The sequence below is a fragment of the Cupressus sempervirens genome, chromosome 10 (assembly GCF_028749045.1).
Source record: "Cupressus sempervirens isolate cs-2001-9-10 chromosome 10, ASM2874904v1, whole genome shotgun sequence".
In the NCBI taxonomy this organism is placed as follows: domain Eukaryota; kingdom Viridiplantae; phylum Streptophyta; class Pinopsida; order Cupressales; family Cupressaceae; genus Cupressus; species Cupressus sempervirens.
Genome location: NC_143127.1, coordinates 260,037,537 through 260,061,515, shown reverse-complemented (window position 1 = coordinate 260,061,515; position 23,979 = coordinate 260,037,537). Strand labels below are relative to the sequence as shown.

At 34.5% G+C, this 23,979-nt stretch overlaps 1 pseudogene; it reads left to right on the top strand.

The window, feature by feature from the left end:
* The first annotated feature begins 12,187 nt into the window (after positions 1-12,187).
* On the top strand, positions 12,188-13,079 carry LOC149533629 (putative GPI-anchored protein At3g06035 pseudogene; annotated as a pseudogene).
* The last annotated feature ends 10,900 nt before the right edge of the window (positions 13,080-23,979 follow it).

Below are 23,979 nucleotides of genomic sequence, written 5' to 3'. Positions count from 1 at the left end.
TTCATCTTCAAGGTTTATTCCTAAACATGGCTTTATCTAAGGAAAACCCCTTTTTATCCAACCTTTTCCCCACTGTGTAGGAATAGGTGGCATAAGTGTCTAAAATCTTGCAAATGGATCAAGGTTCTAGAGTAACCCTGAAATTTTCAACTAAAAACATCCAGTAGTAAATTTTGACCCATTTTTTGACGAAACTTGGTTGAAATTTCAACCCATGTTGGTTGAAGTTGCAACCAAGTGGTACGTTGCAAATTTTCTTGTTGAAGATTAGAGGAAATCTTGAATTGGTCAAAATCTTGACCAAATACTTGGTCGAAATGGACCACGTTTGGTATGCAAGATATTGGCGGCCATTGGTCACATTTCAACCAATCATTGGTTGACATGGACACCACAACGACAAGGACGCCATACTCAATACCAATATTGGTCGAAATGCCAGTCGAGTGGATGAAATTTTCACAAATATTTGGTTTAAATGGACACCAAAATGACAAGGATGCCATACTCACGACCAAAGAATTGGTCAAAATTTTGACCTACCTTGGTCGAAATGCCAGCCAAGATGGGTTGAAATTTCGATCGATCTTTGGTTGAAATGGACACCACAATGACAAGGATGCCCTACTCATGACCAAAGAATTGGTCGAAATGCTAGCCAAAGAATGGTTGAAATTTCGTTCAATCTGATTTTTTTTTTTTCTAAATACATCAAACAATGCATGCAGATGGATGGAAATAAATTGGTCCACCTTTATTTAGAATAGTAGGGGCCCCTGTCCTACCATTTTATAGGCGGACGCACCACCCGCCTATGGAGTGGTAGGCCCCCCCACCCTATCATGGATCTGTCCTCTACATGCATGCACCATTCCATCGAATGACTATCCACCCACATGAACTGCAGGGGGGCAATAGGAGGGGTTCACCCCTACAATTCTATGGTGACCAAGGCTAGACCCCCTATAGAGTTATGGATAGAACCTCAACGAATCATAGGGCCCAACCGAACCCCTACTATTCTAAAGGGGGTGGGATCCAATGGAACCTCCCATTGATGATTCAAAATGAGTGATGATTGGTTATCTGTTTAAAAAAAAATATAACAAAGGTCCCAGGATAGAAACAAATTGAGGTATGAGAGAACAAAATCCTGACAAATAAAGCACGTGTGAAAACCTCCAAAAATAGCACAGAATAATTTAAAACATACCATTGCTTTCATCTTCAAAGTGAATGTCCTGGCATAATATGGATTCGCCTTGATATCAGTAATAAGATCGAAGAACAATTCGGGGATTGTTAATCCTTCTAGAAGTGCTTCATTGTTTGCCTACAAGAGAAGTTGGTATATGTCTCTTCTCGTTCTCTGCAAAATGCCACATGCTCCACGTTTAGATTCCACTAAGTGTAGAAGTCCCACGGTAGAAACAAATTGATCATTCCTCATTACAATTATGCAAATAGGGTTGGTATTTTAATTTTTATCTTGATTTTCTATATCAATGGAGCTTCTTAGCACATCTTAAGCAACAAGGGAACTCAGAAAAGAATTACCTATTCCAATGAACAAGAAGATTGTCAAAAGCTAGTTAAGTATCAGTGGAGCTTCTTAGCACGTCTTAAGCTGCAACAAGGGAGCACAAATAGTCAAATGACCTATTGACTAAAATATTTAATATCATGAGCATTTGCATCTTAATCTATTATTACTAAACCTAATGAAAAGAAGCCATAAAGCACCTAGATCATGCAAATATACATTTTATTAGTAATCTATTTAAAGACCACACATTATAATTGTTTTTTGTTGATTTGCAAAGTGTATAATAAAACAATGTTAAGGTTGTTATCGTTGCACTTTATGTTTATCATTTAAGTGATAAACTTAATTGTTGTGTACCTCGTACAAAAGGAGCTTTGCTTCTGACGAGACTCCCACTATTAAAAATCTCTTCAGAGAATCGCCTTTGAATTGATTGGAGACATGTTCTCTTAGTTTAACTTCTCATAACTTGTAGAAAGAATTTGGCCATTTGTGCAAAGTTCAGATTGTTATAGAGTCTATGTGCAACATTTGAAGTTCAATCTTTTAATGCTTGAAAAACATACTATTAATCATTAATATTGAATGAATATGGGTTGATCATAAATGAGACTCAAAATTTAGATCAAAGTTTTAAAAAACATTAGGTTCATCAAAGATGACTCTACAATAGGGATTTGCTTCTTTGGAGCCTATTTTTCACAAAGAAGAATGGAGATGTTTTGTAAATTTTGTAGCAGGATTGGGTATGATGGTTGTGTTAGTTCATTTTACTTTAGTTTTTACCAAATCTGTATATGTAATTTAATGAAGTATAGCGGTTGTACATAGAATTTAGGAAGAGTTGTCTTGTGATAAAGGGGGTTTCGTTTCATATTTCATAACAGAGTTCAATATTTTATCACATCCTTTCACACTCCTTCCCAAGGTCTCCAACTGGGGTTTGGGTAATTTATGCCTATGTTTATAGGGTTATTATTACATATAGGGGTTTACAGGATCCCATCAGTTGCCCCTAGTTTCATGTTTCTATGTTTCACATGCATGCAGGAGAACCCTGTGTTTAGAATAGAGAATATTTTGATTGTATTCTTTGACGGGGCTGAAGCTCAGAAGCGTAATGGAGTTGGACTAGTTTTTGGTAGTCCCACTCTGCATGCAAAGGAACAACTACTTTTGCATCTAGCAACAACTCACTTAAATCTCATGTTGATCTCCCCTTGACATTTCACCATTTACAACCCACATCTATGACTCATTTAGCTTAGCAACAAGAAGTTATCAGGGGAGATACCTGTTAGTTTGGAGGGATGTCAGAAGTTGGAGCTCCTTGACTTCAACCCTAATGAAAAACAAATGCATTTTGAGTTAGCAATGTTGTGGATATGGATATAAATGTAATATTGAAAGAAAAATATTTATAAAGAGTGACTAGAATTTTGTAATGTTGTGTGTGTTTCATGATCATGTTTGGTCATTTCTTCTAATGCCAAACATTTCATTTTTTTCCATATTAGGGAACTACCAAACCATCATATTGACTATTTGGGGTAATTTTTACATCAAGTAAACTTACCCACAAGTTATTCTGATTACAATGTCCACCATCTGATCATGGAAGTAGGATTTTAGACCATATTCATATTGCATCAATCATAACAAATAAATGTAAGTTAGTTGATCAGATAAGAAAAAAATACAAATCAAAGCTTTAAAATCAACCGAAAGTAGATATACGAGGATATTTAGATAATGAATTTTATTTCTTACGCATGCCCAAAAGAAGAAAGCTAACTAAAATGCACTTGCAAAATGAATATTCAATGATTGCAATTTGTAAAGAGTGAAAGATAAACCAAACGAATCTTAAGAAGAAAAACAAAGCTTGTTTAACCTGAAATAGGGTAAAATGAATGAGATAGAGAATCAACTTGGGTCAACCAAACCAATATAATCCATCATTGGGCTTCACCACTAGAGCTCCTTGCACAACAAGATTTCTATCTTGAATATCTAATGCCATTCTAATTATTATAACTTGTAGCATTGTTCTCACTATCAAAAGAATCTACCAAAAAAAGTATTTTTAGTCTTTCTGAATTACTATTTAGAAATTAAACAACTAATACTTTCACATTGCGTGGCATTAAAAAAGAATGTGATATCTTTTATAATGAGGCATGCTAAACAGTTTGAATGTTCTTATGAGATAACAAGATAATGCTATGGATATCTTGACTTATTTCCATCAAGCCGATTATTTTGTATAGCTAAAGATCTCACAACTCTTTTGTGACATTGGCTATATGGTCTATAAATGGATATTTCTAGTGGCATTCCTCTTGCTAATGAAAAAAACAACACTTTACTCCCCAATGCACACATTCATAAAGTACTATTTATCATGGCCCCTAGCATGACACCTAGACCAACTTCTAGATTTGTGATTTTTCAAATAACCCACACTTGATATGCACAAAGTCCCACAATGCTCCAAGCATGGAGACACAGACGAAAGGCCAAGTTTGAATGCAACACCGAGAACAAATTGGCATTGAATTTGTCTCCAAGGAGTGGAATTACAGTATCCCTCATATCACTAGCTTTTTATAAATGTGTTGGTAATTAGATTGTTCTTTTTGATTTAACTCTTAGGTGCCCAAATTGATGAACAATATCTGGTTATAACAGTTAGAAAGTTGCTTCTAAAAAGGGCTAACCTTCCTCTGAATTCTTAGGTACAACTCCCTATTGCAGTATGATTTGCAATGAATTATGTTTTATTTCTAAATCTAAAATGGGGTATGTTCTTAACCTGAGAACATGAGAGGTAAATTGAGCTAGGCCTAAACAGGAACTAACTCAAGCAAGAGATGATATTTGAAGATTGATTAAGTTTATGAATTCACACATCTTATGAATCCTCAAAGCTTAACGATTCAAAAGTGCATACTAACTAACTAAACTGATTCAATAGGAAACTAACTACAGAAGAAGAAAGACTAACTTAAAGGAAAGCACAAAAGGAATTTCTCTTGAACCTAAGATGACAATACTATCATATTTAGTTCACTGCCTCAAAACAAGGGAATGAAGCTCTGTTCGTTCCTTGTTTTAATCCAAATGAAAGAGAAAACATACAATAATCATAAAACCGAATGGAACATAAAATAATTGACACAAAATAGCATTCAATTGGCTCTGCAACATCAAGTATTTCAATTGGTTGGTCTTGCTACGTACGTGGATGTTGTTGCTTTTGAGGCGGATCTTCATAGGTCTGTCCCTTCTGTTGGTTATTCTTCAAGATCTTCAAAGCAATGTGAGGCTACTCCTGCGAGTGTGACTAAACCCATTCTGGTTTTGTTAGATTTTGATACAGTAGATGAGATTTTCAAAATTGCAGAGGTTTTCTCCTCCCATGCTACTATTTTCCAATTTAGGGGTTTTTGGCCCTCCCTTCCTGCCCTTCATGATTGGATTGCGAAGTTTTGGAGGCCGATTTTATCTGCAGATCTTCATATTTACCTTGTTACTAATGGTTTTTTTATTGTCAAGTTTGAAAATGCTAAAGATAGGAGGACTATCTTGTGTGATTACAACTTCTCTTGGGAGGAACGTTTCCCCTTGATGGCCAAACCTTGGCATAAGGATTTTGACCCACTTACAGAATCTTTCAATAAGATCCATGTTTGGGTTAGGCTTCTAAATTTTCCCATGCAACTTTGGTTGGATTCTATTTTGGAATCTATTGGGGAGGCTCTTGGGGAGTTTTAGATTGTGGATACGGTGACCTCTAATGTTCTTCATTCAATATTTGTGCGCATCCTAGTTGAGATGGATGTCTTTAAGGGTCTTCTTGAGAAGATTTTCCTAGGTTCTTTGTGGGATATATGGACTTAGATCCTGGATTATGAAGGTCTTCCCTTTTGATGCAAGAAATGTCACATGACTGGCCATGTGGTGGCTCGATTTTCTTCTGACAAGGCAAGATCAAAGTGAATACCTTCCTAGTGGGCGGGTGTTTCTGATAAGCATTATATTGTTACTAAATCTTCATCTGTTCGAGAGCAAGTTGGTGAAGGGTCTCTCGCTTCTGATGGTTTAGGGTATACTACTCCTGAATGCTGACCCTTTTCAGTCTGCTGTCTCTGGACTTCCTGTTGTCTCTGGACTTGTAGTACAAAATGTTTTAGATTTGGGTTCACCCAAACTGGCCTCTCCTAGGGAGAGTGTTTTGTTGGATGATACTTCTTCTCTGGTCTGCCATGTGGACTCCTTTGTTTCTTTAGGGGATTGGCAGAATGATATGGCTAAGCTAGAGGATGGATGGACAACGACAAAAGGAAAGAAATCTAAGTACTCCATCCCTCCTCTATATAAGAATTTTCAATCCTACAAGGGATGTTCTAAATCTAAATCTAAATCTTAAGCTCCCTTGTTTAGGATTGATGTCCGTTGTGGTGGGAATTTGTTGGTTATTCCATATCTTTGTTTGGTGACTCACACTACTGTATTTGGGCCTTATATTGTTATATCTTTTGATTTGATGTACAAGATTTTGGGTCCTTTCAAAACTTGTTTTTACCTAATCAGAACATCAAGTATTTCACACCAAAAATTAGTTGACCTTTTATTAATATTTCATTCCAATACATATAGTATTCCGAGATGACCGTTATAAAGGAAGTTTAATTAGTTCATCTCTTCAAAAATGAAAAATGGAAAGAAGCCAATTTGTCCATTACAATCATTACATCAAAATAAAAAAGAAGTGAAATATGAATCACTTCACTTTCTTTCCCTTTTCTGATTTTGTCTTATAGGCCTTAGCGACGACAATGATTGGAATCAATTCTTCATGCCTATGAATGCATACATTGGTATATCTTAAGAGCCATTTAGAATGCTCTCTGACCAAATCTTTGACAACACTCAACTCGTCTTGTATTTCCTCCATCACCACGTCTACACACTTGCCAAGTCTCTGGAGCTCAAAAACTTTGTTCTGGTGACCAGAGGATATTCTCGTCAAACTATCTATGAAGTTGGAGAAGTTTTTCTACATGAAAATTATTCCAATGATTCCTTTCCCTTGCACACTATTTTTCAAATCTGTATGTAGGCCTCTTAGGAGTTCATAGTCTCTATCCTGATCCTTCTTCACTTTAGCTTCTATTTCCTTAAGCCCTTCCTCTATTGCCATGATCATCTCAGATTTGATTTGCATGCTTTGAAGCCACTCAAATAAAGGCTCATCTCCTTTAGGTAAGATCTTCTCTTCAATAGCCTCCTTAGCCTTCATTTGGATGATCATCTTCAGTAAAGAGACACAATCTTCACTTTTAACTTTGTTTGTTGCTAGGGTAGCTCTATTAGTTGAAATGTTGTCCTTTTATGTCTCCAACCTTAGTACAAAATTTCCAATCTGCTCTATAATTACGAGTCCCTTTGACTTGAGTTTCTTTCACTCCACTCTTTACCGATTTGTCCGAAGTGTTTATCTTCTTGGAGCTGGGAGATGAGTGCTTAGACATCGACAACAATGGGATCAATAGTAACAGGCATTCCAAAAATGCTTGCCAATGGGGTGACCAATTTTTTGATGAAGCCATTTAGTTCTTGAATTTCTGCCTTCATTCTGACCTTTGATAATTTGAGGCTTTCAAGCTATCCCTCTATTACCTCATTTGTTGACTTCCACAAGCCAACCTTAGTGTCATGTCTGGCCTCCCCAAGATCTACAGAGTGTAAGGAAAAGTCATCTACAGAAAAATCTTTGATTCTTCCTTCTTTGGTAGGGTTTACAATCTCCATGGTTAGATGCTCTGTTTCAGGATCTTGTCTGAGGATGGACAAGGTCTTCTGCTTCTTGACCTTGCTCAATGCTGATCTAGAGCATATAGTAAGAGATCAGGTATCTTTATTGGGGGCTCCTTCATCTTTACTCTTTCTCTTTCTATCTAGAGTGTCCTTTAGCCATGAATCTGTGCCTATCACTTTGGAGGCAGTCTCGAGATAGTCTATGCTGAACATCTTTCTCTTGATTGGGGTGATTGCTGTCAAGGCTGAAGAGAAAGGATTCTTTGGGGCTTGCAAAATGAGCTTTGAAGAATCTTGGCCCTTATCTGCCTCTGAAGTCTTCTTCATTGCCTCATCAGATTTAGTAGACTCACTATTACTATTTCCTCCATCTCCTAAATCCACTACTTGCACTTGGGGACTATTCAGTAGGAGAAGTGCAACACTTACATATGGGACTTGGCTACTATGAGACAAGAGGGCAAGAGTAACTGCACCATCTTTTGGTTCCTCTGCCTTCTACTTCTTAGCTTCTAGTTGGGTTCTGATCACCAGGAGGGAGCCATCCTGGCAAGTCGTAGCCAAAGGAACACTCTTGTCGGGAAGTTGATCACCTCCACCTGATGGTTGAGTAGGACCTTGGGTAATGGCCAATGTTGCTCCTGATGTGCCACCTTGGGAGGAGGAAGCTGCTGCAACTGTTGGAGAAGCTTGAGTGGATGTACTTTTACTTTGACTCCTTCTGGCTATGGTCCATTTGACCCATTTCTCGGTCCTTTTGATAATCTGAGCCATCATTATATCTAGCTCCTCTCTTGCATCTTCATAAGGTTTTGAGCTTATCGGACTACCTCTTAGCTTGGTCAAATAAGTATTACTTTACATATTCTGACCAACATCTTCTATTCCTTCTACATTAATATTAATTTTATACATTTTTACTTGATCAACTACTAGCCTGGTAAAAGCACAATCACGACTCTTGAACTCGTCCTTGCAATCAACCCAATAATTTTCAATGGTGGCGATGTGTTTGATCATACTTTTGATCTACAAAACCTCCTTTGCATACCCATTTGGATCAAACATGGGCCTCAATAATTCATACATCTCCAACTTATACTTCATTTCAAACACCTTTAGCATGTTCTTGGCATCATAATGGGTTTCACAATTGAAAGCTCCCACCTTCATAGGGAATTTGTACCCTTTCTTCTTTAGACTCCCACTCAGCACATTCACTTTAGTAGCTTGTCACACAATCTTGATCAACACTATCATATCACTGGGATATCTTGACAGCTTCAAGGGGAAACCATCAAAAGCTGCAAGATGCAAATATGAAAAGGATAAGAACTGGATGAAATAACTCCCAAATTGGCTAATGGCTGCCGTGGCTTCAAGACTGAATCTCCTCTGTAGAAATTGCTAAAGCTCCTTGCAAATTATCATGGTGAAAGCATCATTAACTCTTACATACTCTGCATAACTATTTTCCAAATGTAAGCATGGGTAGAACTCATAAGACTTCACATCATCAGGAAAATTTTCCAGCCTTGGGAGGCCTGGCCATAATTGTAAAGAAGCTAACATATAGATGAGGAAAGAGGACATATAGAATGTGTTGTAGAACTTTGCAGCAGAAAGAGCATTGGACAGAATCTCGCTTACCTCATGAACCCAATCAATATATTGGGTGTCAGAGCAGATGACTTGCACCAAAAAGAAATATTGCTCAACAAAATTTAAAGCTTCTACCCCACCTTTCAATCTGTGTAAGAGGACCAAGGTATCAGCAATATCAAGTTTGAGATTAGTTCCAAATAGAGTCTTAAGAACCTTACTCTTGGCACTTTGTGGTTTTTGGAATCATGACTACATGAGTTCCTTCCTCCAGACCATCTTCTTGGTGGAGAACTCGAAAATGGCTCCTTCCAATGTCAAATATGAGAATTCCTCTCATTCCAAAACTTGAAGGCTATTCACCACAATTTTCCTATTGATGGAAATCAACACTGTGTCATCTGGTAGCACGATTTTTCTGGTGTTCAAATTGTAATGATTTATACAGTCATGGATTAACTTCGCGTCCTAGACTGGAACTAAAAAACTAGTTGCCTCGACCAACCCACATCCTTGGAGCTTCTCAGTAATGGGATGGATTGGCTTCAACTTCACCCTCCTTTGGAAATCCTTCATTTCATAAAATGAAGGGATGTATCTGTGAAGTTCTACAATGAAGACTTAATTTTGTTCAACTTGTTGAAACCCAGAAATTTGGTTGCCATTCTTTTTGAAAATGAATTTTGAATCAAGAGAATGAGGGGAATAGATAATGCATAGATACTAACTTTTTGAAAAAGTTATGCACATTAACAGAATACCAAATCAAGAAAGAGCGGTAGTTTTTTCAACTGCTCATGTTTTCATATATATGGGAGTCTCAATTCATCTGTTGATCTTCAAAATTTGCGCCACACGAATGAATTGAAGGAGAGATACAGTGAAACAGTAAATGTGTGGTTTTAATGGATATCTCAGGGTCTTTTCACTATTCCATTGGCCCAACGATAACTTTCTATCTTCCTATACTTTCTCATTTTCCTTTAAGTTTCGAGAAGTTACCAATAGGGTACTCCATGGGAAAATATTTGCTAAGTTGAATTCTGCTCATTAACTCTTTCATGCAATGGCTAGATTATTTCTATTATCATCTTGAGAAGTATTATGCACAAATTTTGGTTCCACTCTACTTATTAGATTGATTTTCTTTAAAATCTAGGAAATTATCTTCATGGGTTAAAAACCCGTTGAGGAGAAGACAATTTGTGTTTTTTTGCCAATGCTTCCCTTTTAATTAACCCTTAGACCATTGTCCTTTTTGGATTTGGAAATGTATAAGGGAGGTGAAATTTTTTATAGGGCCCACTTATTGTTTCTTTTCCTTTAGAATCACCTTTTGTGGAAAACCAACTTCATGGGTTGAAACCCCACCGAGCAGAAGTTGGTTTTGAGTTTTCCACCTGGAATGATTATGAGAGCTGTGACGAATCTTGAACATTTTATGAGGAAAATAATCATAAAGGGAGCATGGATTCACCTTAGGGAACCTTGCTATTTTCTTGTTTTGATCCATATGCATCATTTGGTGACCTTCATGGAAAATCATTTTCATGGGTTAGAAACTCGTCAAGGAGAAGATGAATTTCAGATTTCCACAAGCTTCTGTCTCCATTGAGAAAGTGATAGGCCGAAAGTGGATATAACTTGTATATGATCATTGTATGAGCAACATGAATCTCCATCAAACTAGGCACTAACCTACCTGAATGATCACTTTGAGAAAAAAGGGGAACACCCGACTATGAAATGTGGAGAAGGGGAAAATGAGAAATCCGATGGAGACTCGTTCCACCTAAGAAAGCATAGACCTAAACTCAAACACAAATAGGAACTCACTATAGCACAAGTTTTCACTTTTACTAATCGGTTAGAGGATGAAAAGTGGGGCAAAAAAATGCTGCCTAAACATGGAGTTCAAATCAAGTGATTAGTTTGCACTTTTTCTATTGACAATCCTTAGGAATGTGTAGGCTAATTGTTACCAATAATAGTCATCCGCTATGTCCATTTCATATTGATTTTGTTGACTGTGCCACTTAAAAGGTCCAATCCTTAAAGAAAAACTTTCTTAAATACAATGATATATAGGGAGAAAAGGAAAATGCATAACCAATTGTTCATGGCAAGAGCTTCCAATATGTTATATGTGGCATAGGTCAGTTGGGACGTCTATAATATTATCCTGGGCCATACTATCTACATCTAGTCCAACAAAAGTGGTTGAAGCGAAGAAATCCATCCTTCTTAGCTTAGTGATATACATTGCATGTTTCATTATCAAATATCTTATGCTTTGAGTTACTGCTTGACATGTGTATTCAATGGTTAGAGTGCTTTAACTTTAATGTGATCTTCTATTTCTGAGCATTTCTACTAATAAACCCTTTGGTAACTTTTTGAAATCAGGGTTTATCTTTATATAGTCATTGAGAATCTTCACGATATTTTTATTCCTTGTATTTTATTTTAGAATGAGAACAAATTAAATTAAATGGTAATATGATTCGCTTAAAGAGATGAGCACATTCTTAAATTTCAAAACTGCAAGAAAATTCAAAATTGGGAGAAGAAGAAAATTTTGTTTCATTGTTATTGTTGCAATTTAGATCTAATGCAAGTTGCAGGAACTTCAGTTGCTTTAGATAAACATACAAGAGATACTTTACTCAATCCTTTTTGGGACCAAAAAATTGAACTCTACCAGATGTAGAAAATGAGACCTTCACAAATCACTTATTCTCATTAGGTACAAAGGAATACAACATCATGCATTATGATTACTGTCTGATGATTGTGCTCAACAGATTAATGGTGATAATTTTAGATGCTTATTTTTTAGTGCTATATTTGATAAATTAAATACATGACGTAATAATAAAGATGATAGCACACACTAGATACAAGAGTAAACTATGTCTTTACTCTATTAGGAAATTATTATAGAGAAGAACATAGATGGTTGCTCAAGGAGTATAATTCATCCCACTACACCATGCTACCTTCCTTGGTGATACACAATATATTAAAAGACTTGGCAATTGACAAGAGGAACCCAATCTCCAACTAGCTGACACTTATAACTACCTGGTAATGAAAAACAACTTAACACAAACAATTAATATGTTGTTGGATAACCAATATTACCAATATTTTTGAATATGACAATAAACAATGTGTGCTGACTAGACTTATCTTTTGAATCTTAGTAGTGTATTTATGGTGTTTTCTGATGTACCTGAGATGAAACCTGCTGTTGTAATAGTTTTAGGCTACGTTATGAGTGCTATCACTCTAATTTAGTCTGAGCCTACAACTGCAATAATTTAAGCCTATCTTATGGTTGATATAACTCCCCTAATTTAACTCTATCTTAATGGCTCCTCACACTATCCTTGTTGTTGACTAATATTGTTAGCCAATGAAATCCATCTCTTGAAACCAAGGAGATTTAACAAATCTGTAAAGCTATGTGGTTGTTGTTGATTTTATCTAGTCAATTCCTATTTTTTCTTGGCCAAAATCTTCGACTACAATTAAGAAAGAAAATATATGTCAATGATGGTTCTATTATACAATATTTTTAACAATAATTTCATTTTTCATTGCAGATTTGTCAGAGGAAATATTGGTTAACATTAACAAGTTTAGGCAAGACATGGAGCTTCCTGTTATGACCGAAAATGAAAATGCCACTTGTTTGGCAAAGCAGTTAGTAGATCAATTCAAAGGCCAAGTATTTAGTAATTCTACAAGAGAAGATATTATGCTTGGCACAAAACCTCAAATTTCAAACCATCCACAAATTTTGGAAAATTGCCACCTGAATATATCTACTACTAAAGATGGAGTAGTTATTCTAGATTATGTTCTTGGTTTAGATCCAAAGATAGCATTTCAAAATTATACACATTCACAATATCTTCAGTATGTGAATGACACAAAATTTGTGTTAGCTAGGGTTACTTCTAAGGATAATTGGTTTGTGCTGGTTCTGGCTGCTAATACAACTGGTGGCAATTTCCAAACTTATAGTAGAGGCATGATACATTATGTTAATAAGTTGCTATCCTTATTGCCAATCTTGGGGGCTTTACTTCTAGTAGTTTGAAACTCCAATTGGTTGATTTCAATTATTTAAAATCCATTTAGTTTGGTATGGTCTAAACATCACATTCCATGTCTTAAGAACAATCTCAATGCCCAAATCCAATGAGCCCAAAACCCACATTTTAGTTACTTTTGGCATTGTGGTCTGTTGCACTTGTCCCAAATTTTATTGGGATGACATCGTTCACATAAAACTAACTCATGTTCAGTTTCCAAAAAGATTTTCTATCAAATTATGCTGTTTAATTTTAACATTCTAGAAGTTGAGTTTTATTTTCTTTCTATTTACTATTTTAATTGTGTCCTTGAGCATCAAAATTTTCAAATTCAATCTAAAATTTCTATTTTTAGTATACACTAGTTTTCACCTAAAAAATAATGAAATCTACATTACAAGACATTGACAATCTTCACTGGTTTTGTAGGTAAATTAGAAGACAAGAAAACCACCAAAGTACAATTTAGAAAGTTGGGTATCTAATAATTGATTTTAAAATATTGAGTCTTACAAACTTATTTTTCGTTGTATGAAAAAAAATAGCTTATAAAACAAGTGAAATATTTTCTATGGGCATTTATCTTAGCAACAACAAGTTATCAGGGGAGATACTTGTTAGTTTGAAGGGATGTCAGAAGTTGGAGCTCCTCGACTTAGCTCACAATAATCTAGAGGGGACGATACCTCTTGAAGTCGTTGTTAGCTTTGGAAACCTGCAACTCTACCTTAATATTTCCTGGAGTTCCCTGGAAGGGTCATTGCCACGGGAGGTGAGTAAAATTGTAATGTCTCGAGCCATTGATAAATAAAATATGTTTCTTTCTATCTCAATGCATACATGTGTAACAAGAGCATAGAGAAGGGAGAGTTACATAGCTACAAAGTATTTGAACTGCAACCCTAATGAAAAGAAAATGCATTTTGAGTTAGCAATGTTGTGGATATGGATATAAATGTAACATTGAAAGGAAAAATCTTTATAAAGAGTGACTAGAATTTTGTAACGTTGTGTGTGTTTCATGATCATGTTTGGTCATTTCTTCTAATGCCAAACATTTCAATTTTTTTTCCATATTAGGGCACTACCAAACCATCACATTGACTATTTGGGGAAATTTAACACATCAAGTAAACTTACCCACAAGTTATTCTGATTATAATGTCCATCGTTCGATCATGGAAGTATGATTTTATACCATATTCATACTGTAACAATCATAACAAATAAATGTAAGTTTATTGATTAGATAGGAAACATTATACAAATCCAAGCTTTAAAATCAACTGAAAGTAGATATACGCGCATATTTAGATAATGATTTTTATTTCTTACCCATGCTCAAAAGAAGAAAACTAATTGAAATGCACTCTACAAAATGAATATTCAATGATTAAATTTGTCAAGAAGTGAAAGATAGTAATACTAAAGTTGATAGCAATGAACCTAGGAACACTCAAACCCTACAAAACAAAGAGAACATTTCATTGCATATATCAAATTACATTATTGTAAAGAAGAGAAAAAATTAACTTGACTAGTTACTAATTTACTATTCATAGTTGATGGTAACTTTGGAAACTTCAGGACAAACAATATTAATGATGACATCTTTAGATAAATTGCTGGTGCAACAACATCTAACATAGCAATGATCAATGGATAGATTAAAAGATCCACACCTTTTACTACAGAAATGAAACATATATAGTCCTATAGTTGCAGCTGATTTCACCAAATCATGTTATTATCTTTCTACAAAGACAATTAAAAATAGATACAAGGATAAAATCTAATGGTGTGACAATAAATACACAACATCAGATCTCACACTTCATAGCCCAAGGGATCTTGAAGCCCAAATTCCTCCCTCTCAAAGTAGTCACCAAGATCAAATCCACAACACAATACTTCATTCTTATAGACAAAAAACACTAGATTACCAGCAATATTGGGAGAAGAAGGGACATGACAATGACCATAGATGGGCACAAGAAGAGGCACCTTTTGAGATTGGCCCTAGAAAGTGCAAGGGTATTCTCCATATCAAGGGGCCTCTGCCCCCATTGCTTGCACCAGAAGCTTCCCTTGGCCACCTCATATGATAACCCTATAATGGGAAAGTTAAGAAGGGACTAAAAGTTTAATTAGCTATTACAATTTTTGATATATTTGGAAGTATATAATTTCTATTATTATAAGGTCTATCATGATGTTGTTCCTATGTAGAAACTCTCATTTTTAGCTTTGATGCATAAATATCATTATACCAAGAAATGCCTAACACCAGATTAGACATGTTGATACAATTAGCATTGTAAAGTTTATTTTCCAACCAAATCAATACAGGAGCTCTTTGTGTAAAGCACAACAATACCAAAGTCCTTGACATGACAATTTTTTTTTGTGGGAAAGATGAAGTTTAAGGTGAAGATTTTCATATAGAATCTAGACACATGGAAAGTCTACTACATTAGTGATGATTGTTGAAATTGACCAAAGGAGGTTGGAAAGTCTACTATAACAATGATTCACTTGTCTTTTATTGCTTTTAGCTTACAATCTTAATACTTATCCCAACTTGTGAGTCATGACTATTGTTATGAATGCCTAGAAAATAATATTACACTCAACTACTAAATCAAAAGGTCAACATGCTCCAAGCTACTTACAAGTAGCCTTGAGATGTTTGTGCTTTAGATGATGGGAAATATGCAACAAAAGTAGGACATATAGAGAAACTATTGGACATATAGAGAAACTACTATTAAGTGATACACATACATGACACAATTGAAAATATAGTCAAACCAAATCAATAGGTTTGATGCGGTGGCATACCAATTCTTGTTGTGCAAGTTGTTGTTGGTAATACTGAGCACTTTGAGAATACTAGAAAACAACAAAGAGAGATCCACACATGATTCTTGTCCCTAGATTAAATGCTACTCAATAGAGTTGACAACTTCTTAACTCTTAATAATGATCAAACATAAACCTTCCCCTACTCTTGCTACTATTGTGTTTGCTCTAATGGAATATAACCTTATGTTGCTTGTGAATAATATTGTGTATATTACTATTGAGTGTTTAGTCCAAGCTGATATGAGAAAGAATCAAGAATAAATCACCAATAGATTACAACATTCAAGAGATAATTATCTGATGCAATATATAACATATTTTATGCCTAACAAACCATTTTAAAAACAAAAGGCTATTTGAGATTGAAAAAAAAAAATATATGGCCATATACTTATAAAAAGAGGAACAAAGATACTCCAGAATCTTTGTATGCATGTGATGGTAGATCATAGAAAATGATTGCTATAGGAGGAGTTGGAGCACCTAGACAGACTAGTTTGGGTCTGGGGTTTATTTTAGGAATTTTTGGCTTGTAGTGATGCTAGTAACATCACTAGATGAATAATAATACCTATTAGGACCTTGGGTGAGGATAGATAGGTTTTCAAGTTAAATCTTGCTCCTAAGTTGCTATTATGGCTTTAAGTTGCAAAACAAGGGTTTGGTTGACCAAAATGGGTAGAATTATTGACTAAGGATCAATTTTTTTTTGGAATGTATCAATAAACCTATTCATTCCCCTAACCAAGTTTGGTGAGCCCATCTTATTAGAATTGTAAGATTTTGTAAAAATTGCTAAAAAGTCGCAAAGTTGCAATTTTGGAAATTTCGCAACTTTTCTTGCTCAATGAGAAATATTTCTATGGGAGTTAGTTAATAGATTTTGAATGAAAAAAAAAAGGCTGGTAATACCTATATAAGTCCATTCTTGATTAGTTTCAAGGGTTGGAAGAGTTTTGGCCGTACAGTGTACATATTTGGCATTGAAATGTAAGTGCAACCAGTTAAAAATAGAGTAATTTCACTGTGTAAACGGATTGAGTTGGAGTTTTTATTTATTAGAATATTTAGTTACATTTATTTCAGTTCTTCCTAGGTATTCAAGTCATCAATTTTGAGTTTTATTACTGCTGTACATTGATTTTTAGTTCTTTACTAGTTTTCTTGTTCATAACTATCGATTTTGTAAAAATGGATTGAAACTCTCTTTCTCACAATTTAAAATTCATGAAACTAAGGTTAACGAGATTTAATTAAATTTACTATAACATACCAAAAGAAGAGATCTTGATAATGGTGGCAAACAATTGTTTGTGCAAGCCCTAGTCAAGAAATCTAGTCTTGACTGGTGGTTTTTTACTGGTAAACAACATCAAGAGGGGGTTTGAGTGATTGGCTTCCTCAAAAAAATTATGGAAAGCATTAGGGAATGGTCTACTATTTCTCCTTATGTAATTTCAAGTGTTGGAGTGACCTTGGAAACAAGTTATGCTTGTTTTATTTCAAACCGAGCTAAATTGCTTAGAAACCCTCATTAAATTGGGCCTAATTGACTTGGGCTATGTGAAGGGATTGAAATCTTGAAAAAAATGAAATCCTTATTGTATTGGTGAATAGTATCCATATCAAATTTGGGTTTATGGGATTCTTAAGAGTTTAATAGTGAAAATGCTCAAAATTCTCTTTTGTAACCCTCATTTTTTTTGGTATCATAGCAACATTATTCATCTTGGTTGATTTTTCTTACAAGATCTCTTCATGGTGGCTGGTAGTTGAGTTGGACCTGTCAAATTACATCTTATAAAGATGGTAATATTCTTCAAAGACCAAGAAATATCTTGGAAAGAAAGATGGCCCTGTTCTAGCCCTGTTTGAGAAGGAATAACAACAACAATATGTAAGATTGGCCATAAAGTTGGAAGAAAATTTGTGCAAGGTTTAAGTGATGGTTTAAACATGTTTATTTGGTCCTAATGATGCATTTTTAAGCCTAAAAGACCTCAATAAAATCCTAGGCTTCATTAGTGCCTAGTGAACTGAGAGCTAGTAAACAACTTCATAGTGGGAAGCATGCATATGAGTAGCAAATTTTTGTGTTTTTCTTGATCCTATTGGTGTAGCAAGGTGAAAGAAAAGGATATTAGATTGATCCTAAGTTGGTGAGCCAAAAATCACCATCAAGGTCATAGAAGTGATCTAGTAAGCACCTAGAAAGAACTAGGAAGTAAGGAAGCAAGCCTTGTTGTTACATCAGTGATGCAAAATTTTGATACTTAAATCATTCAAACAATTAAATCCATAAAGTTATTGACATATATTATCAGACCTCAAGGATTTTAGTATGTGTAGTCTAAGTAATGTGAATTTGATGAGGACATTTTTATAGTAGTTAGTCTTTGTTAACTCACACTATAAGTTTTGGGCGTGACCACTTATTCTAAACCAGCTAATGTTTATAGCCTGTGCATGGAGTGAGACATTTTGAATCAAGGTGTAGCAACATTACATTATTTTCCTTAATAGTGACTTAGAACCATAAGCTATGTCACACTTTTTATGTGATGAGTAGATTTGTATTATAGGTGGTGAATTCAATGCTATAATGAATCCTAGAGAGAAATAGTGAAGAATCACCAAATAATCTCAATGAAAATTGATTTCAATATACTATCTCAGCCAATATCATCCCTCATTCTTGTTCAAACCAATTTGCAATTCAGTTGAATATCATTGAGGATTCGTTCCCAAAACAATGTCCTTTCAAGTTTGAAAAAATGTGGGTGACGAATGAAAACCTATTCAATACAATAAAATAGTAGTTGAAGGAAGCAAAGGTATCGGGATCAAAATATATTATATTGCTTGGTACTAAGCTAAAGATGATCAAGAATAAATTGCTACTTTGGTAATAGTTTTGAAGAAAAAGAAAGAATAGATTAGGAAATTGAGGAGCCTAAAATGGTTGTAATTGATCAAGGAATGGACACGAAACTCTATCTCAAAGAAAAGAAACTATTAGTTGTTTAGGAAGATATCCTTGGTATGCTAGTTTGAGATTCACTTGGTTTCAAGAATACTTTAATATTCTCTACTTAACAAGGCAAACCATTTGAAGGTGGAAGCTCATTTGGCCTCACCCCCTCTCCCCCTAGCATCAATCTAAATTACCCATTCTCATCTAATTACATACTTCATTCATTCAGTTATCCATTTATGAACTATAACATTCAATCAATACAATCACATAACATCATTAATATGATATAATATTCATTAGTACACAATACTAATCAAGACTTCATTAATGCATAACAATATTCATTAACATGAAATAAAAATCAATATTAATATGCAACATTCACAGATAATTACGTAAACAATGTTCTTTCATTATCCAATGAAGTTTATCAAACAAGGTTTATCAAAGAGGATTTAAAAAAAAATAAAATCTTCTTTTTGTTTTTGTTAGCTCTCTTAAGGTAAAGGCTAATAGCAGCATCAATATCTGCCTCATTCTCCTCCTCTTGTGGCACATGTAATGTCAAATTATGATTCTCGCTCTTGTTTTGAGTAGGAGGCTGCTGCACTAAAGGGAGCTCTATTGCAAGAACAAGCAAATGGGTTAAATTGGCATGCTTTTAGTTTTTTTTTTTTTTTTACAAGTATTGAATTAACCAGTACAACATAACATGCATTTTTCTTACTAACAATGTCACCTCATGTACATTAACATTTTGATCCGCCTCCACATCAACATGCTGAACACTTGGAACATGCTCCACTCCTTTTCTATGATGTTCAACATGCTCTAAAATATCAAAAAAAGGTTACACGTCAAATTGCAATTGAAGATGTTAAATTGTAATCATAATTGTGTAATTAATTTCCAATAGCATATTAATACCTCCACCACTATGATGCACATCCTGGCCTTCATCACACGCAAGTTTTGTGATAGGATATGAAGGCTGTAGTGAAATGTTATGGACATTGTTATGCAGTCAATTTACGTTCAAAACTAACACCAAAAAGGAAATTTCACAACTATTCAATTTGATTTACTTTTCACCTAACCAATTTACCTGTTGCTCATTTGGTGCACCAGATTCTTGGGTATGGCTTTCAGATTCTTAGTGTAGGAATGCAACCATGACTTTATAGCCTTCCTTCAAGGCAAATTTTTTAATCTTTATTTGTGAGCTCTACATTGAGTTTTGTGCCCTGTATTTTTCTTAATATCGTCAGTTTTGCATGTATGGTTTGATTAAACAAAATTGTTTGTAACATTATATAATTTTTTAAATATGAAATTCTATTGCTGCTACTTACAAGTTGAGACTAAAGATTCATGTAGTCACTGGAGTGAAGTTTGTGTTGGCCAACCTTTTCTAGTCTCGCTTTTGTAGCCACTGATGTGTCCTACAGTCTATGAACAGTTTGAAACATGTTAGATTATATATTTACAAAGATCACTGATTAGTGCATGATTACATTCTACTTAATACTATCATGACATACCTTCTTTTTCTCTATTTTGGTTCATTTCCTTTATTATCACGTAGCCTTTTCTTTTTTGCATCTTCTATTATTTCATTCCACTCCATCAGTGGAATCATAGGAGGATGGTCATACTTTGGGTTCTCCTTTAGACCCCTTCTATATTGGTCCCTCATAATCTTTATATGTCTTGATGCTCTTTTGAGAAGTAGGGCAGTGTTAAAAATGTTTTTTCCAAAAGGTCCTCAAAAGATGTAATGAGCTGATTTTTTAATTGAGGACCTTGGTAATTCCATTTTAAAAATAAAATAAAATTGTTAGATCAATAAATTTATTATAATACAATAAATGGAAGAAAAGAAAAATATTTTAGCAATGATAGGAAACTATGTACCTTTTACATATGGTGGGTCCAAATAGCCTCAATGTCATATCAAAAAGATGATCAAAGAAAATATTATTTCCTACAAAAACATCATGGGATTATTAGTCCAAAATGAGTTATGTATAAGTAAACTACAATTACACTATAAGCAATAACAATTTTAAAGAACCTCAAAGATTTTGTAATTTTAACAAAAACATAATTTTTTTTTTCAACAATAATGTCCCCGCAAATGAACCAGTATTAGTCACATAGGCTATTCCAAGAAATGGATCAACTTCAATAGTACTAGTCTGTATTGCTCTATCAACTAAAGGTCTATCTATTAGTGCACAAAATAGGTACATGAGTATAAAATCCACCCAAGAAAAAAAAAATGCATGATTAGTACATTACAAGATATAGCAAAACAAGGTTTTACTAGTTGTACTTCACATAGACAAGGATGTTTGCATGCTCCTTGTTGCCGACAATGCACTTGGCAATACCAGAGTGACGATCAAAGGAGGCATCTACACTTCATCATGAGCTGAAGAATACAATATTTCTAGCTAAGACATTTTCAATGGATAAAGATCAAATGGGATACTAGCTAGAAGCATCCAAAAATAAAAGTTAAGTGTTATAGTGTTGATGAAAACAAACAATGTTGCACTGGTTTCATTTTCAACATTAGATGTCCTATTTCAACACTTAGTAATTTACTTAAATAAACTCAAAAATGTATTAATACTGTAATTTTTAGTAAGTTTGTAAAGAGAAAGTGTTACTTACATGAAGGTTGTGTGCTACAACGCTCACCATATTCACCACACGGTGTCACATGTGTCACATATTGTTGTAGAAGAACACATAATATTTTAGATCATGATCCATAAGATACTATAAAATATAAACATCTATTGAACTTCTATTATTTCTTGAGATTAATTACTACTTACTTTCAAATATTTGACTCTACGAGCCAATTCTTCATTTAGTGCCTCTTTCTCCTTGCTTGTGTCACCCTCGAGGATAATGTTAACAATTTCATCACTGTATCTTTGTATGAGTTTTTGAGCCATGAACATAGGGCCAGCACTAAGGGCAATGCCATTTAGAAATGACATATGTATTTTAGATCGCGTTTGATCTGCTATCATTTTAGCTTTTCCCTGTCATTTGTGACATCAATATCAGTAAAATTCCATCAAAATAACTCCAAAGCCATAAAGAAAATAACATAATAATATGATAGTTGTTTCTATATAATTTGAACAATTACAATAATTAATGTTTACCTTCGCTAAAGAAGGTGTGTGAGATGGTGCATCCCCGCTTGTGGGTGGTAGTCTATCCATGTCGCCCTGTGAAAAAGATTAGTAATTCTTAGTAATCAACAGTGAAATGAAAGTAATAGACTTACCAAAAAGAATTAATAATAATAAAGTAAATTGTATATTGGAGGCAATTGGTTTAAATGTTATACTTACCAGTCCTATGATAGGGAATTTTTTTGCATCTACATGATTCAAATTATAATCTATCAGAAGCCCTTCCCCCGCACTTATTGATTTTATCACACATAGAAAACCATGATTTCTGTCATGTGCCTTGAATTTACAATTGCCAACTTATTAGTTGACACAGGTTGAGAACTATTTTTAAATCCTGCAATACTCCCTATTGCTTTTGGCCTTCTATCAATATACATTGTGAATGTTTTACTTTGATCATTTACTTTGCATTGTATACAAGTTGGTGACAATGCATGCCTACACATACTTTTTATATATTACAGAATCCACATCCAATTGTTGTAATTGTAACAAGGTCCTACATACTCCATCAATTCAACAACTTTATTGTAACAAACCTTTATGCTATCCATGGAAAATAGGCCCAAACCATGTAATGAGGGTGAAGCTATGTGATATATCCTTTCATTAACAAAAAAATTAGTGTTAACTAGAGGTAGTTCCTTGGGTACCCATTCAATCAGAAGATGTGTATACCTGAAGAGAATGTTCCTCTCACCTTGGCTCTCATTATCATAAGAACATGACCCTAGCCGCCCCCCCCCCCTCAGCAAGAAAAATTGTATTTGTTTGTTGAATTTTCTTCTAGTCTTTTGACCTCTTGTTGATCTCCCTATTTTAGACCTACTAGATGTCTCACTTTTGTCTTCTATTCTTACATTTTCCTCACTTGAGGAAGACAGATTAGACAAATACTAATTTGGTGATACTTGCAATCCATAAGATGAGAGAAATACTAGGAAAAAAGTTGATGTTGATGGCAAAGAGAAGATATGCAAATAAAAATTGTATCTATAGGGTCTATTGACATATACCTATTGATCCATGTGACTGTGCAAGATCCTGGTCAAAGGTGTTCAATAGCCTGCATATGTAAATCATTTATCTTAAGTTAGCCAAAAATTTGGTCTAATTAATGTATATATCTAAAAAAAATTAGACATATTTTACTTAATGTTTATATCTGCACATATGGTTTTTAAAGAAAAAGTTGGTCATCTCACTCATCAAATTCACCCATATTATAATCAATGAAAAGTTGCCTGCTTACAATGCTCTATAAACTAAAAATTATGTAGAAGAAAAATAATTACATGATGCATTCGTCAAAATCAAACAAATTTCTCTAAATAAAAATCATGACCCCATCATACTTGAAACTGATCATAACTCGATAGACATTTCATTGATCATGTCATTGATCATCATCTTCATCCATATCATCATCATCATCACCACCATCATACTTGTCAGTTTGATCATTATCGTCACCACCACCATCTTCATCGCCATCATTATCATCTTCATCACCATTATCATGACCATCATCACCATGATCATCACCAATTTCATCAGCATGATCATGATCATGGTCATCATCATCACCATTATCCTCAGCTTGACCAGAATCATCATCATCATCATCATCTTCTTCTTCATCATTGTGTAATAGTCATTTGTGATCATCATTTACTTCATCTTCTAATTCTTTAGTATCTTCTTCTTTTGTCATATTATACTTTACTGACCTTCCTCTTGGATCATATGTAACAACAAATGAACAACCTAGTTTGTGTGGAACACCAAAGTAAAACACTTTCTTGCATTGGCTTGGAAGAACACAAGTCTCATCTCCAACTA